The sequence below is a fragment of the Podarcis muralis genome, chromosome 14 (genome assembly GCF_964188315.1).
Source record: "Podarcis muralis chromosome 14, rPodMur119.hap1.1, whole genome shotgun sequence".
NCBI classification, from domain to species: domain Eukaryota; kingdom Metazoa; phylum Chordata; class Lepidosauria; order Squamata; family Lacertidae; genus Podarcis; species Podarcis muralis.
This window is the reverse complement of record NC_135668.1, coordinates 50,412,337-50,429,934: the sequence shown is the minus strand read 5'-3', so window position 1 is coordinate 50,429,934 and position 17,598 is coordinate 50,412,337. Positions and strand designations below refer to the sequence as shown.

Genomic DNA, 17,598 nt, shown 5'->3' with positions numbered 1-17,598 from the left:
AGTTGAATGGTTGGGGCGGGGAGCAAGAGAGATCACTGGGCAGAAAGCAGACAGGAGGAGAAGGAGAAATACCGTATTTTTTGCTCTATAAGACTCACTTTTTCCCTCCTAAAAAGTAAAGGGAAATGTGTGTGCGTCTTATGGAGCGAATGCAGGCTGTGCAGCTATCCCAGAAGCCAGAACAGCAAGAGGGATCGCTGCTTTCACTGCGCAGTGATCCCTCTTGCTGTTCTGGCTTCTGGGATTCAGAATATTTTTTTCCTTGTTTTCCTCCTCCAAAAACTAGGTGCATCTTATGGTCTGGTGCGTCTTATAGAGTGAAAAATACGGTAAACTTGAGGACCAGAATCGCTCCCTGGTTTCTGAGTGAGTCTGCAAAAACTTTTAAAGATCTGTTTGAAGCACCGCAAAAGACAGAGGGGTAGTGGACTTTTTTGTTTGTTTAGTCATTTAGTCGTGTCCGACTCTTCGAGACCCCATGGACCAGAGCACGCCAGGCACTCCTGTCTTCCACCGCCTCCCGCAGTTTGGTCAGGCTCATGTTTGTAGCTTCGAGAACACTATCCAACCATCTCATCCTCTGTCGCCCCCTTCTCCTTGTGCCCTCCATCTTTCCCAACATCAGGGTCTTTCCTAGGGAGTCTTCTCTTCTCATGAGGTGGCCAAAGTATTGGAGCCTCAGCTTCAGGATCTGTCCTTCCAGTGAGCACTCAGGGCTGATTTCCTTAAGAATGGATGTGTTTGATCTTCTTGCAGTCCATGGGACTTTCAAGAGTCTCCTCCAGCACCATAATTCAAAAGCATCAATTCTTCGGCGATCAGCCTTCTTTATGGTCCAGCTCTCACTGGGTAGTGGACTAGGCGTGCCCAAAAAATGCCCTAATGTTTCCAGAGGATCTGTCCTGCCTCTGGCCAACTGGGCACGGGCCTTTTTTTCTCTGCAGAGTCAACATCTCCTGTTTGGACTTCTTGACCATTCTTGTTACATACCTGTCAACTGCCCCAGAAAAACAGGAACACCCTGTTTCTTCCCACAAGAGGACGGCGGCCATTTGGGGCACCTTGCTCTTGTGTTACTTCGGGCCAAGATCACGCCCTCCAAAAAGCTTTTTTTTTTCCAGATCTGCAATCTCACGTGGCACCCCAGAAGCATGCATTTTAGGGCACTGTGCCCGAAATAAGCACTTTTTCTGGGTCCACAATCTCATGTGGGTCATGTGACTTGTGTGGGATTTGGGACAGTGTCCCAGAATTGGGCCGTGTCACATTGGAGGGTATGTTGTTGTTGTTGTTGTTGTTGTTGTTGTTGTTGTTGTATTTATACCCCTGCTTTTTCCCTGACAGGGACTCGACTGCTTACAGATGAAATAGGAACAGCAAAAACACTGGGGGTATAATTAAAAGACCGTTGAACATTAGTAGAGTTAGAACAGTATACAATATCTATGAAGACATACTGATAATTACAATAAAATTTGGAATATATGGTTTTTTTATATATGTAACCTGAGCATAAGATGGAAGGGCTCGTGGCATTGACACCCCCCCCAAAAGATATGGCTTTTCCATGAGTCACAACTTTGGATCCACCACAGAGCATGCAGGTCTCTGTGTATCCAGCTTCCAGCCTTCTGCCCAATTCCTCACATACACTACACAGGCTCTAGGACCCTGCCATAGCCTCGCACCTCCTTTCCACAGCCTGGCACCTTGCTTACCTGGCTTTGAGAAGGCAGTGTAAGGGCTGGGGTCAAATTTGGCCTCACACACACCCCGCCGCCACTACGCACATACAACAAGGCAGTATGTGGGCCACAGGTTCAGGAGAGACCTACATTGGCTCCCAGTATGTTTCGGAACACAATTCAAAGTGTCGGCGCTGACCTTCAAAGCCCTAAACGGTCTCCGCCCAGTATACCTGAAGGAGCCTCTCCACCCTCATCGTTCTACCCGGACAATGAGGTCTAGCTCCGAGGGCCTTCTGGCAGTTCCCTCACTGCAAGAAGTGAGGCTACAGGGAACCAGGCAGAGGGCCTTCTCGGTGGTGGCACCCGCCCTGTGGAACGCCCTCCCACCAGATGACAAGGAAATAAACAACTATCTGAAGGCAGCCCTGTTTAGGGAAGTATTAATGTTTGATGTTTTATTGTGTTTTTTAATATTCTGTTGGGAGCAGCCCAGACCAGCTGGGTGGGGTATAAATAAGTAGTAGTAGTAGTTGTTGTTGTTGTTGTTGTTGTTGTTGTTGTTGTTGTTGTTTGTTGTTATGTCTTGTGGCCCACTTGGTATGGAAATTTGGACTGCCCTGTTTTACATTGTGGGATCTTAGTTTGCTAGGTGGAATCTAGCAGGGTCCAGTATTAACACCTTTTCAGATCTGATGAAGCGCAGTTGAACCGTCGTCCTGTACACATATGTAGTTTTGAAGAAAGAAAAATAAAGAAAGTCAGATGGGCTTGAAGAGCTCTTCTCATAATTCTTCCTTAGAGCTGAGCTGCTTCTGCCCTCTCAATTCACTTCTCTTTATGATTTGCAACTTTGCGTTTGAGGAGATCGTGCATCTTGGTTGCGTTGGGCCTGTTACTGAAATCCAGCTCACTTTTTCTTCCCTCAGATTTATATTCATGTTTTTATATTATAAGTTTGTATATTTTGCTGGAAACCACCCAGAATGGCTGGGACACCCAAGTCAGATGGGCGGCATATAAGTAATAAAATTATTATTATTATTATTATTATTATTATTATTATTATTATTATTATTATTATTTTATTTATTATCAATCATCTTCATCACCATCATTCTCTATACTGTGGGTGGTGCCAGAGGGGGCAGGAAGACAAGCACCTCCACCCCAAAAAAGGAACTTGCCCACCCACCCCCAATTGCTGCCATTAACAGACACTCTTATTTTTCTTTCTTAACATGCAGGACATAACTCTCCCACCTAGAACTATATCTTGCCCCTTTTCTGTACCCATTCCTCTGAAAAAAAATTCTCTGCTCTACATGTGTAATCAGAGAGGTGGGGGGAAATGGGGGAGAATATCTGGAGGGGAAATCTTGGTGGGAGGGATGGAGCTTTTTTGGGGTGGGGGTCCAGAAGTTGGCTAGGAAGGAAGCAGGAAGCGGTGGGTTTCTGCCTGAATCAGTCACAGGGAGGAATCTTTTGTCTTTGAAATCTTGTCAGCATTTCAGCGCAAGCTGATAAGGCCAATGTTGTACTCACACTTCTTTAATTAAGTGAATAATTAAAAAGAAGTTGATCATCAATTAGTTAATTAAATAATGGATCCGTTTTACTTTCAGGCACCCCTCCCTCTTTCCCCTCCTCTCTTTTTTTCTTTTTTTCCTTTTTGTTGTTGTTAATCACTCCGGCTCCGAATAATGAGCCTCCTATGGGTTGCTAAGCAACCGCCTCCTAGTTTAAACAAGAAACAGCCGCCTCCCATCAGTACCAGTCTGAAGGGATGCAGCCGGGGGAAGCCAGGAGCACAAGGGAGCCTTGCCAACCTGCCTGCCATTCCCCTACCCCTTCTCTGTAAACAGTAGGCAAAGCCTTTGGAGATGGAACAGACTGGAAAGCTGCCCTGCCTCACCTGAAGCTTAGTTGTGGTGGAGAGAGGACTGCTGGGCTCAGCACACACACATGTGCAAGACACACTGTTATGTCCTGGGTGCGGTTGGCGCTGTGTATGATGTCATTCCAGAAGAGCACAGACAAACCGCAGAATGGGCCAAAAGGTTCAGCTCACAAACAGCCCAACTAACATTACAGTCGTACCTTGGAAGTCGAACGGAATCCATTCCGGAAGTCCATTCGACTTCCAAAACGTTTGGAAACCAAGGCATGCCTTCTGTCAGACATTGGGGTTCCAAAGAACATATGCAAACCGGAACACTCACTTCCTGGTTCACGGCGCTTGGGAGCCAAAACGTTCAACTTGCAAGGTGTTTGGAATCCAAAATACGACAGTGTATTTGGGAAGACAGGCGAACTACTGCCAGTGTACTGGAAGAAGCAAAGATCACCAGTGTTGAAGCACTGATTCTTCAACATCAACTTCGTTGGACTGGTCATGTTGTGCGGATGCCTGATGATCGTCTTCCAAAGCAACTACGCTATTCCAACGTTTAAAATGGAAAGCGTAATGCTGGTGGTCAACAAAAGAGGTTTAAAGACTGTCTCAAGGCAAATCTTTAAAAATGTAGTATAAACACTGACAACTGGAAAACACTGGCCTGCAAGCGCTCCGACTGGAGAACAGCCTTTACCAAAGGTGTCGTGGGCTTTGAAGACACTCAAACTCAGGACACAAAGGTGAAACGTACTAAGAGGAAGGCACGCTTGGCAAACCCTCACCATGATCACCTCCTGCCCGGAAACCTATGTCCCCACTGTGGAAGGACGTGAGGATCCAGAATTGGCCTCCACAGTCACTTACGGACTCACTGTTAAGACCGTGTTCATGGAAGACAATCTTACTCGGCTACGAGTGATCACCAAAGAAAGAAGTGTGTGTGTGATCAAGTTTCTGGCCCATAGGGACGCCTGGGAACGACAATGGGTAGATTACAACCAGTCTCTTTATACTGTGAGTAGATCACAGTCTCTTGGGAGTCCAACTAGATTTCAATGGGGGGGTGAGAAGAAATTTGCTGCCCCAGGTACCACCTGACCTTGCTATGCCACTGCTGGTTGGCCACTGTGAGAGTGGCCCGATGGGCCACTGGTCTGATCCAGCAGGCTCTTCTTCTTACGTTCTTAATAAAATATCAGACGGCGGTGATGGTGTTATTAAGGAAGAGTGATTAAATTCAGCTGCATGAAAAGTGTGGCAGGCCAAGCTCCCTGTCATTGTGGTGCCGTTCTTTAAACTTCAGATGCTTTGCTCCTGACAGTTCACAATTCAAGTGTCTCATTTCATCCGGCCTTTTTTTTTCCTTTTTAAAATTTCCTCCCAAATTATCTGTTTGACTCCTTGCAATAATTTCCGCCGGTGATGTTTTTGGGGCTCGTCTCCCATCCGCCACTTTCAGAGCCAAAACGGATTTTCGGATCGTCTCCTTAAACCGGATTTGCAAACTGAATATTTCTGTGGGATGGAGACACGATGCCACTCCTGGGTGCGGTGGGAGAGGTTGCTGTCATGTAAAACTCCTTTGAACTCTTCTTTCTCCCTCTCTCTCCCTCTCCCTCTCCCCCCCCCCTCTGTCTGTCTTCCTTCAGCCAAGCACAACAACGCCTCTCCAATTTTCAGATCTAAGAGATGGCCTGCAAGAGTCTGCTTTATATCGAGTCAGGCCAGTGGTCCATCTAACTCAGTGCTGTCTGCTCTGACTGACAGCAGCTCTCCAGGATTTCAGATAGCGATTCTTTCCAAGCCCTGCCTGTAGATGCTGGGGACTGAACCTGCAACCTACCACTGAGCTACAGCCCTCCTTCCCAGATTGGGCATAAGGCTACTCAATTTCAATTTTAAGCCTGCCTGAAATAAGCTGTTGTACCTGTTATTCTGCAACACAAGCTCTGAAGGAGTAAATGTTATTTTCACAACACCGTTTGTGTCCCAAGGGTGAGAAAAGGGGGAAGTACCAGGAGAATCTAAAGGTAAAGGTAAAGGGACCCCTGATCATTAGGTCCAGTTGTGCCCCACTCTGGGGTTGTGGCGCTCATCTTGCTTCTGGCAAACCAGAGCAGCACAAAGGAAACACCGTTTACCTTCCCGCCGGAGCGGTACCTATTTATCTACTTGCACTTTGATGTGCGTTCGAACTGCTAGGTTGGCAGGAGCAGGGACCGAGCAATGGGAGCTCACCCCATCATGGGGATTCGAACCACTGACCTTCTGATCGGCAAGCCCTAGGCTCTGTGGTTTAACCCACAGCGCCACCCCTGTCCCTACCAGGAGAATCTAGTCTGCCTTAAAGCATCCTGGATTATTTAAACAAAAAAGGCCAAAACTATCCTATCTAAGCTTCCTTTTAAGCTGCAAAGGGATAGGACTCTGCTGAACTCACACATGTGAGGAAGGATAACATCTAATAAATATATCCTCTCCTGGCATCAGTTCACATCCCTACAAGAGGCTATGGGGCAGTGGTGGCCTGGGAAATGTGGCAGCCCCTAAGCTGTGGTGAAACTTCCACTCCACAGAGGTGCATCTGGATTCACTATAGAGTTTTGGGGCAATCCTGAACCTCTTAGGTACCTCTGATTCACGTGTTTCAGGAGCCACCCAATTCTTGTGAGTGCAGTATGTTTTCACCATTTTTAATTCTGGATTTTAAAATGCTGTAACACTCCCTGGGACCAGCTAGTGAAGGGCGGGTCTTCTTATGTCCTTTTGATTAATTGATTGACAACTATAACACACCTGAACCCACCAGACTTCAGGGCACGCAGTAACTTTTGTAAGAATAGGCCTAAGTACAGCTTCTCCTATGGGATGTGGGTGGCGCTGTGGGTTAAACCACAGAGCCTAGGGCTTGCCGATCAGAAGGTTGGCGGTTCAAATCCCCATAACGGGGTGAGCTCCCGTTGCTCGGTCCCAGCTCCTGCCAACCTAGCAGTTCGAAAGCACGTCAACGTGCAAGTAGATAAATAGGTACCACTCCAGTGGGAAGGTAAACGGCGTTTCCGTGCACTGCTCTGGTTCGCCAGAAGCGGCTTAGTCATGCTGGCCACATGGCCCGGAAGCTGTATGCCGGCTCCCTCGGCCAATAAAGCGAGATGAGCGCCGCAACCCCAGAGTCGGCCACGACTGGACCTAATGGTCAGGGGTCCCTTTACCTTTACAGCTTCTCCTAATATACTGAATTTGCAAGTTACACAACTTCCACTGGGGGAGCCTGCAAGGTCAACAACCCGCTTGGGAAGTTTCTCCTGATACTGTGCTTTTTGAGTGTTCAAAACAGTAGTATAACTTAACGAAGCACACAGAGAGTAATCTTCGGGATCCTGGTGGGCAGAAACGGAAAATAAATATGCAAAATGTAATGCCACTGAATAAGCTAAATCCTTGCAGTAATCCTCTAAGATGAATCACTACTACTATTACCCCCATACTGCAGATCGGAAGGCTGAGAGGGAGTAGCTTGCCTGAAGGACAACTAGAGATTTTATGACACGGTCAAGATTAGAAGCATCTCATGGCCTAAATGGAAAGAAGCAGAAGTCCCAGCAAAGGAAGAATGGATACGAAAACTTATGGAATATGCAGAAATGGTGAAACTTACTGGAAGAATAAGAGATCAAGAAACAAACTTCTTTTTATAAAAGAATGGAAATGGTTTATTGAATATTTACAGATCAATTGTAAACAGATAAGAACATTGGCAGGATTATTGTAATAGCCTGCAGTTTGCTAAGAGTATATATTTAAAGCAGATGAATAAATAAGCAAATTAAGTGAATCTGGATATGCAGAATATATTAAAAATAAACTTATGGAACCACAGAAAGAGGGGGAAGGAAGTCAAGTTTTGGAATGTTAAAGTCATTGTAAAATTAGTGAATTGTATAAACCTGAGCAGCATAAATAAAAAATGTATAAAAAAGAAAGAAGCATGGCCTCCTAGGATTTATTATTATTCATTCATTCATTCATTCATTCATTCATTCACTTCCAGAAAACTAGCAGAAGACCATGCAGGTGTTTGGCCATCCAAATGTGTGACAGGCTCCACGTAAAGCAGCTTAATACATATAGACTATGCAGGGACTCCAGCAGCCTTGGACTACAAGTCTCATCATCCCTGGCCACTGGCCCTGCTAGCTAAGGGTGATGGGAGTTGTAGTCCAAAAACCCTGGATTATTGTGTGCTGATTTCATGCCAATGTGGCCCAGCTTGTTTAAGCACCAGTCAATACAGTGGTACCTCGGGTTACAGACGCTTCAGGTTACACGTTATCCCAATGCGCTCTACGTGGGGCTACCTTTGAAGGTGACCTGGAAACTACAACTAATCCAGAATGCAGCAGCTAGACTTGTGACTGAGAGCGGTCGTCGAGACCACATAACACCAGTCTTGAAAGACCTACATTGGCTCCCAATACGTTTCCGAGCACAATTCAAAGTGTTGGTGCTAACCTTGAAAGCCCTAAATGGTCCAGTATACCTGAAGGAGCGTCCCCACCCCCATCGTTCTGCCCGGACACTGAGGTCTAGCGCTGAGGGCCTTCTGGCGGTTCCCTCCCTGCAAGAAGCCAAGTTACAGGGAACCAGGCAGAGGGCCTTCTCGGTAGTGGCACCCGCCCTGTGGAACGCCCTCCTACCAGATGTCAAAGAGAAAAACAACTACCAGACTTTAAGAAGACATCTGAAGGCAGCCCTGTTTAGGAAAGCTTTTAATGTTAAATAGATTATTGTATTTTAATATTCTGTTGAAAGCCGCCCAGAGTGGCTAGGGAAGCCCAGCCAGATGGGCGGGGTATAAATAATAAATTGTTGTTGTTGTTGTTACAGACACTTCAGGTTACAGACTCCGCTAACCCAGAAATAGCACCTCGGGTAAAAAACTTTGCTTCAGGAACAGAAATTACATGGTGGGGTGTGGTGGCAGCGGGAGGCCCCATTAGCTAAAGTGGTGCTTCAGGTTAAGAACAGTTTCAGGTTAAGAACGGACCTCCAGAATGAATTAAGTTCTTAACCCAAGGTACCACTGTACCTGCTTGCTTGGCCTTGCATTTTATTTAGAATGGTTTTGCTAACGGAGACAGCAAAACAATGGCCGAACTATCTGCCTTCCTCCCCCCCCCAACCCCCCAAAAAATCCCTGTACCCAAATCCAAAGGGAAACTTTGAAATTGTTTCAAAGGACGTGAGCAGGTGGAGGGAGGGAGTCCTCACAGAGTAACCGATATCAATTATGAAGCCTGGCTTCTGAGCCTTCTCTAAATGATAGGGAGAATTGGCCAGAGAGAGGAGGAAGCCTGATATTATTTATGCCAGATTAAGGGAACTATCCAATTTGCTGGCCATCGCCTTCTGCGGGGGGTGGGGGGGTGGGCTGGCAGGCTTTTATTATTCTTCTTCTGGTTTTAATATCCTCTAAATGAATTACAGCGGAGCGAGGTAGTTAGTCAATAGTTTGATGCAATTCATTAATTTTCCATTATTTATTATCTTCTTTTTTGCAGGGCCTTCTTCTCATCCTGTTATTATTAGTGGTAATAGTAGTGGTAGCAAATTTTTTTTGGGGGGGGGACTTGCATACCCCCTTTCATCGGAAGACCACAGAGCAGCTTGCAACATAACAGCAAGCGTCACTTCATGACATCATATCTATGCAACACAGAAGTCAAAAGGATTCTGTCAATGTAATCATGATAAGGAATGCTTATAAAAAATAAATTCTCTTTCCCAGAGAGCTCCTTTCCTCCTTCTCCCCACCCCCCCAAAAAAAAACGGTAAAAAAATACAGCACATTGTTTACAGTAAATAAAACCGAAAGGATGATACGAAGGCCCTTTCAGTGTAATATTCTGTATTATTTACTCTTTTGAATCTACCAGGTTCTTTTTGTATTGGGGGGGGGGAAATGTTGTTCTTCTCTTCCTCCTCCTCTCCTCTCTCTCTCTCCTGCTCACCTGCTCGGCGAATTGCTTGACATAACCAGAGCTGAAGCAGTACATTTCTTCAAACAATGCTTCCCTTATTCCATTTGTAATGGAATTGGAGGGAGAAAATGTAATTGTGTGTTAAACACAAGGCAGTCATATATGAAGATAAGGAGGGCTGAGTGACTGGCTGTATATGGGAATCCACCGTCAGTCGGGGAGATACCGGAGGTCTATTTGGGAGTTAAATGGCTCGCTTTCCCACCCCGCCTTTCTCTCCCTATGTATGTATGCAATGAAATATATATTATATATTCATGTGTATTGAAACAGGACCATTTATTTACTACACACACACACACACTCCACTGTCATAGGAGATTCTGCATGCTGCAGACTGGAGGAGGTGGAAGCAATTGGGATTGCTTAAAATTGTCCACAGATTTGTGGGGGGGGGTCCTTTAGAGGAGGCAGGAAAGGGAAAGCAAGTATTTTATATATATGTTGTTGAAGGACCACGAAGGGGTGAGGGTCATTGAAGAAGTGAACTAACAGGGGAGCTTCTTTTTCAAGGAGGGAGGTGAGGGAGGGGAAGGCGTAACCTTCAAAAACATATCCACAGAGGATTCCTTTCGTTCTTCAGGAAAGGAAGGCGTCCTTCTCAGTTCCTGGTGGTTATTTCTGCCTGTGGCGTTGATAGAGCTGCTTTGAGTCCCACAGAAAAGGCACCTTCCTGCACAGGGGTGTGTCGTGTATCTCAGGCTGCAACTTGGAGTCGGTGTGTACCAGGCCAGGTGTGGAAGGACCTGTGGCCTTCCCTCCAGATGTCAACAGACCCCAAACATCTGCCTGACACAACTAGCAAAGTGTGTGGCCAGGGCTGAGGGCCTTCTCCGTAGTGGATCGTCCTCCCATCAGATGTCAAGGAAATAAACAACTACAGTGGTACCTCTGGTTAAGAACTTAATTCATTCCGGAGGTCCGTTCTTAACCTGAAATTGTTCTTAACCTGAGGTACCACTTTAGCTAACGGGGCTTCCCGCTGCTGCCGTGCCGCCAGAGCACGATTTCTGTTCTCATCCTGAAGTAAAGTTATTAACCCGAGGTACTACTTCCAGATTAGCAGAATCTGTAACCTCATTGTGCTTTCTACATATTCTTAACCTTTACGCGTTTCCTGTTATACAGTATCTGTTAAATATCCAGAAAATTTTCTGCATTTATAGTTTTCCTTAATATTCAAGATTCAATCTAGACCTGTCAGGAGATTTGCATTTTCACAATATTGTTTTAGATATTCTTTAAATATTATCCATTCTTTACACGACGCGGGTGGTGCTGTGGGTTAAACCACAGAGCCTAGGACTTGCCGATCAGAAGGTCGGCGGTTCGAATCCCTGCAACAGGGTGAGCTCCTGCCAACTTAGCAGTTCAAAAGCACGTCAAAGTGCAAGTAGATAAATAGGTACCGCTCCAGCAGGAGGGTAAACGGCGTTTCCATGCGCTGCTCTGGTTCGCCAGAAGCGGCTTAGTCATGCTGGCCACATGACCCGGAAGCTGTACGCCGGCTCCCTCGGCCAGTAAAGCGAGATGAGCGCCACAACCCCAGAGTCGGTCACGACTGAACCTAATGGTCAGGGGTCCCTTTACCTTTACCTTTATTCTTTACACACACTCTGGTTTGAGTATCCTCTTATTCTCCCAGTCATTTTTGCAAGTTCTAAGAACTTGCGAAAAGTTGTTGTTGTTAGAGTTACAGAAAATGAACAGCAGAGCGAAGGACATCCTGTGACAAGAAAACAGCTTCTGGCACTCAACACACACACACACACACACACACACACACACACACACACACACACAATGATCTGGAGGGGTTTCGGTTAAACTTCACATTCATTTTTAAAAAAAATAAATAAAAATAAACTCCTATGGGCTGCAATCATTTATATTACATTTGGTACATAAACATCATTGAATCCCGTAAAACTTGCTCATGAGTAAACATCTAGTCTGGAGTTGTGCAGTAGCCAGGAGGATGACTTGCAGATGGGGGGGGGTAAGTCATCTCCCACCACCATCAATAGTGTTTCTAATACAGTATTCTTCTTTCTTTGGGTACCCCTCCTTAACCTGCTGTTTTTACACACTGAAATACTGTAAAACAAAACAAGAAACAATTAGGCATGTCTGCTAGGTATGTGTGCCAACTCCACAAGTCCCTTTGCTTCAAAAAAACAAAAACAAAACAGAAAAACCACCATTAATTTAATTTAATTTAAAAGATGACTACTTGACCTGTGTTGTAAACATTGCTGTTGTTTGTGTGTGGTATAAAAAGTAACAGCAACCCACACTCTTTTCAAAAGTGGTTTTGCTGGTTTAAAAGAAAGAAAGAAATACTTGTGTTTTAATTATGCTTATATCAGAGAGCAGGGCTTTGAATCTTCACACGCAGGTACCCCCAAATCACCCCAGGACACCCACCCTTTCTGACAGTCTTTGTCTCTTTTATCTTCCACACCTGATGATTTTACAGATAATTTGCTTAGGAAATTCTAAGTGAATCGAGCTGGGAAATATAAAATCTGAAGCTGACAAACTGGAACGTGTCCAGAGGAGGGCAACCAAAATGGTCAAAGGTCTGGAAACGATGCCTTATGAGGAACGGCCAGTGGCGTAGTGTGGGTTGTCAGCACCCGGGGCAAGGCAAGTAATTTGCGCCCCCTAACCCATGGATTTTAGCACTTGAGTGCGAGTGCCGCCCCTGATGTTGCGCCCAGTGCGGCCGGCCTCCCTGCACCCCCCACGCTACGCCACTGGGAACGGCTAAGGGAGCTGGGCATGTTTAGCCTGGAGAAGAGGAGGTTAAGGGGTGATATGATAGCCATGTTCAAATATATAAAAGGATGTCATATAGAGGAGGGAGAAGGTTGTTTTCTGCTGCTCCAGAGAAGCGGACATGGAGCAATGGATCCAAACTACAAGAAAGAAGATTCCACCTAAACATTAGGAAGAACTTCCTGACAGTAAGAGCTGTTCGACAGTGGAATTTGCTGCCAAGGAGTGTGGTGGAGTCTCCTTCTTTGGAGGTCTTTAAGCAGAGGCTTGACAACCATATGTCAGGAGTGCTCTGATGGTGTTTCCTGCTTGGCAGGGGGTTGGACTCGATGGCCCTTGTGGTCTCTTCCAACTCTATGATTCTGTGATTCTATGAGGCTGTGTCAGATAGGGTGGAAATTTCATCCTTTCTGTCCCTCACATGGGAAACCGAAAAACACCCTCTCAGAATTAACTAGGGACCAGGATTACCAAAGCCCCATTCTCCCTGCAACCGCTCGGGTATCCGGTGGGCACCCAGTGAAATTATTTCCAGCCACAAAGCCCAATACAAAGTATTTTTGTGGTAGGGAAGGAGTTTCAGCTTTGCCTTGTGGGCTGTTCCTCCAAGCTGTCTTTGCGGCGCGTAACAGCCTGGAAGAGAATCGGCGAGAGGATCTTTAGAATTCAGTGCAAATTGAATTTCACCGGAATAGCTCGGAGGTGCTGGCAGCCTGCTCCCCCTTCCCCCCCCCCCCCCGCTTTTTCGTTTTCTAAACAAGTGATCGGACTCTTCCCCTCCCCTCAGCCCCATGAAACAAGTCCCCAGCGCGAAAAGAAATAATAATTAAAAAAAGAAGAAGATAACAAGGACGGGTTGTTTTCCAGAGCGAGGTGGAAGCCGCCCATCGCAAGGGCAGAATCTCTGCGGTGCGTAATTACGCGCGGCTTGGAGAGCTCTTTTCCCCCCATTACCCGGGCCCTAGCGGTGCCCGCGGCAAGGTGAGGTTCTCCCTCTCCGGCAGGCGCCTCTGCGCGCCTTCACCCCATTCTCCAGCCCCGCCACATCTGGGAACATCATTAAGGAGTCGCCTCTGCAGCTCAGGAAGTTTTCACACTTCACGTTTCATTAAACGCAGGTCTTCTCGGATTCCTTGGGAAAGGGAGAAGCGGGAGAGAAAGGGGAGAGGCGCTGGGCACGGGTCGGGGAAAGCGCCTGATTTGCAGCTGTTGGGCTTTCAAAGCCAAATAAAACGGCCAGTCTGCAGGGGCACTTCAAGCCGGCCGGGAGGGGGAGGCGGGTTCTCAGCCCTGTGTGACCCTCTCCAGAAAGATGGGCTCCTGGGGAAGATGGGGGTTTGGAGAGCTATAAATCAAAGGCCCCGATGAAATGCGGCTCCCGGATTGTAAGCTGGTGGGAAATATACCAGATCTCCTTTTCTCTCCCGATTCTTCATCTGCATGGATTTAATAAGCAACACATGGACGTTGCAACAATTTGGAGTTCATGGTCGTCACCACTATTTTCCAGTACTGGGCGTTTAACAGAGAAATATAGCAAACATGTCTCTGCCTGCAGGAGCTTACAATCTAAATTAGCCAGTCCAAGACGTTTTGGTACCCGAGGTGAACCGCAAAATGGTGCCTTCTTCCCCACCAGGGGAGAAGGGATGAATGAAGATCTACACCTGGAAGAAGCAGGAAATAAATATCTACACCGGGGTCTGCTGCCCCTGTGAATTCTGCCACCTGAGGCAGTTGCCTCACCTTGCCAAATGGGTGGGCCGGCCCTGAACATAGGATGCTGCCTTATACTGAGTCAGACTCTTGGGCCATCAAGCTAAGTATTGTCTACACTGACTGGTAGCAGCTCTGCAAGTGCATCTCCCAGCCCTACCTGGAGGATACTGGGAATTGAATTTGGAATATTTCTGTGTGCAAAGCCAGGTGCCCTACCTCTGAACTGCGGCCCTTTCTCTGGAGAAGGCAGGGCGAGTAATCGAGGGAAGTAAGACAGAGGCAAAAGTACCAGTGGAAGAATATGCACAAATGCTGACTATACAGCCGGTGTGGTTGAGTAAATTCCTTTAAGATTTTTTAGAACGCCCTCCTGGCTCCATTCATGGATGTGGGTGGGTGGTCATTTGGCTTCTGTGGGAGGAGAACTGCATGCTCTTCAGAAGGGAGTCCCGCTGAGTTCAGTAGGACATCTCCAGGAAAGCAGGCAATGAAGAGAAGTAAGGAGCAGCTGTCCATCTTCTTCTTTCACATCTACTGAAACCCAAAGGGTTCAAACCCAGAATATTTAAGGTGTGGGGTGGGAGATGAGAAATCCCCAAACCTCTTCAGCACACCAGCCTCCATTCACTTCAATTCCATTCCATTCATGGTTCTGCCGGACTCAAAAGCTTGCTCACTTTTGTGTGACATTTTGGGTGGACATTTTCAAAATAACAGGTTTGGTTTAACCCCTAGCCAAGCATGCTAGTTTAACCTGGCCCCAACTTCTCCAGGGCTTGTTTGATGGGTTTCTTTCTTATTTATTTGGCATGCAGAATATGTGGGATGTGATACATTAGAAGCAGTCAAGTACAACATTCTTTGTTTTCCTAGAGTGGACATGCAGGGGAATGTTTGGTCCAGCCAGTCGAAAACTTCCTGTTTCCTCCTGGCTGGAACATCCTTCCTTTGCATGTGACTGAATGTGGGCGTGACCTCACCTGTTCAGGTAACAAAAGGACAAGTCACGCACCACATTCTCTCTCTTTGACTTCCTCCGTCATTAGAGCAGCTTTTTAGCTAGAAATGCCCTGTTGACTTTCAACCAACAGAGGACACTGGGATTATCCCCATAAGGGATAGATCCACATGTATATATATCTGTAACTAAGTCTGACTTCAGGGATCCCACTGTGAACTGATGTGAGTAAACTTCTTTTATATACTTTAAACAAGATTGTGGCGTGTTTATTCGTTTAAGAGGGATATAAGGGAACTTACCAGGAACCTGATAGCAAGAGGCTTACACAAGCCTGCAACCAGCTATCTGCTGTGCATTTAAAAGGGGAATGTAAAACTCTGCTAAGTAAAAGAACTTGCTAGTGCAAGTTAGGAAGGATATTAATAAACAGTATATATACTCTCCTGCCTCCCTGAACATTCCCACAGAAGATTGACAAATAACACCCAGAAAACAAAATCATTGCCTCTGCTTTGATATAAATAGTGCTAGCATTTCATCCCTGCCTGCCTCTGATAGGCTCACAAGAGAGAAAACATATTATGATCCCATTTATCCCCATTGCATTTGAACCGAACACTTTCTTTGGAGGCAGAAAGATATTGTACCATTATCTGGTCATTGCGGTTCACCCAGGGCATGCTATTTCACAAGACATGGAAGCAGACACATTACAGGTCATAAACACGTTATCTCTTTCTGAGCATCATTTTGAGACATGGGTTGGGAACCTGTGACCCTCCGGATGTTACTGAACTACAACTCCCATCATCCCTGGCTGCCATGGTGGTTGGAGGCTGATGGGAGTTGGAGTCCAACAGCATCTACAAGGTCACAGAATCTCCACCCCAGTGCAGTCTCTCCTAGGTTCCTCTCTTCCCTGTCTCCTTCAGAAACGAGGCAGGCAGTGACCAACAACAGGGCCTTTTTAGTTGTGGTGCCCCGATTCTTAAATATCCTTCTCAGAAAGGCTCACCTGGCACTGTCTGATGTCCTCTGGATGACCATCTGAAGACCATCTTTAGTTGCTCAGATGTTCAGGTGGCTCTGTGTACATTGCTACCGTTCTTGACTCTTTATATTGTTTTCTTGTTTTCACTTTGAGAGAGTATGACCTAAACAGAGGGAGAGAGGGAGATCACTCTAACTAAATAAAACATTATAGGACTATAGACAGCAGTGGTGTCAAGAAGGTAGGTCAAGATCTTCTAGGAGAACATGTTAGCATATGGAATTTAGATGCCACAGCAGAGGTTAACCTTAGTCAACTAATCCTTGTTAGGAGCACACCTTTAACTGAAAACAAACATTCAGACTGAGGCTTTCTCAGTATAAAACAAGACTAGATCAGCCAAGGTTTCTGACTCATGCTTCCTTAAACAACAAAGCAACTAAGGTAAAGGTAAAGGGACCATTAGGTCCAGTTGTGACCGACTCTGGGGTTGTGGGGCTCATCTCGCTTTATTGGCCGAGGGAGCCGGCGTACAGCTTCCGGGTCATGTGGCCAGCATGACTAAGCCGCTTCTGGAGAACCAGAGCAGTGCACAGAAACACTGTTTACCTTCCTGCCGGAGTAGTACCTATTTATCTACTTGCACTTTGACATGCTTTCGAACTGCTAGGTTGGCAGAAGCAGGGACCGAGCAACGGGAGCTCACCCCGTCGCGGGGATTCGAACTGCCGACCTTCTGATCGGCAAGTCCTAGGCTCTGTGGTTTAACCCACAAAGCAACTATTTCCACCTAAATTAAGTTGCTGAAATGGAGAAAGTGAACTAGAAGTAGGCTTTTGTGTGAAAGGACTATGAGATCAGTTTAGTTCTGGTACCCAAATATCTACAAGGGTGCTTTCTTCCATATTGACCTGCCCATGCTGTAAGATCCTGGTGGTCCCTCTTCAGTGTGAGATACATGGTGGAAGGGGTCATGGAAAGGACATGTTCAGTGGGGTCTCCTTGTGTGTGGAATACCTTCCCTACTTTATAGTTTTAGGCAGCTAATTAAGACACATGTTTTTAGTGGGTGTTTGGAGAAGGATAGACCCAATTTCTGCTGTTGCTGTCAGTGATTGTTATTCAATTGTTTGTTGCTATATGTTTTTAAAGGATTGTGTTTTATTCATTTGCCTTGTTGTAAACTGCTGTATGGCTTCTGTAAGGGGTGGTATATAAATCATCTAAATAAATAGACTGCAAAGTGGCCGATGTTAACATCTTTTTTTATATAAAGGGATCCAGGGTTGTTCCTGGAAATTATAGACCAGCTAGTTTAACATCTGCCCTATGAAAACTGGTCAAAAGTGTTGCTAAAGATAAAATAACTGAACATATGGAAGAACAAGCCTTGCAGAAGCAGCATGGCTTCTTCAAAGGTAAGTTCTATTTCACTGGCCTATTAGCATGCTTTGAGAGTGTCAACAAACATATAGATAAAGGTGATCCAGTTGACATAGTGTACTTGCACTTTCAGAAAGCTT

At 46.0% G+C, this 17,598-nt stretch overlaps 1 long non-coding RNA gene across 1 annotated transcript; it reads right to left on the bottom strand.

Annotated features, from left to right (window-relative positions):
• Window positions 1-11,495: 11,495 nt before the first annotated feature.
• LOC114584532 (uncharacterized) lies at window positions 11,496-16,232 on the bottom strand. The gene is made up of 2 exons (XR_003703674.2): window positions 16,100-16,232; window positions 11,496-11,720 (listed from the first exon to the last, which is right to left on the bottom strand). It is a non-coding gene; the product is annotated as an uncharacterized LOC114584532 (long non-coding RNA).
• Window positions 16,233-17,598: the final 1,366 nt, after the last annotated feature.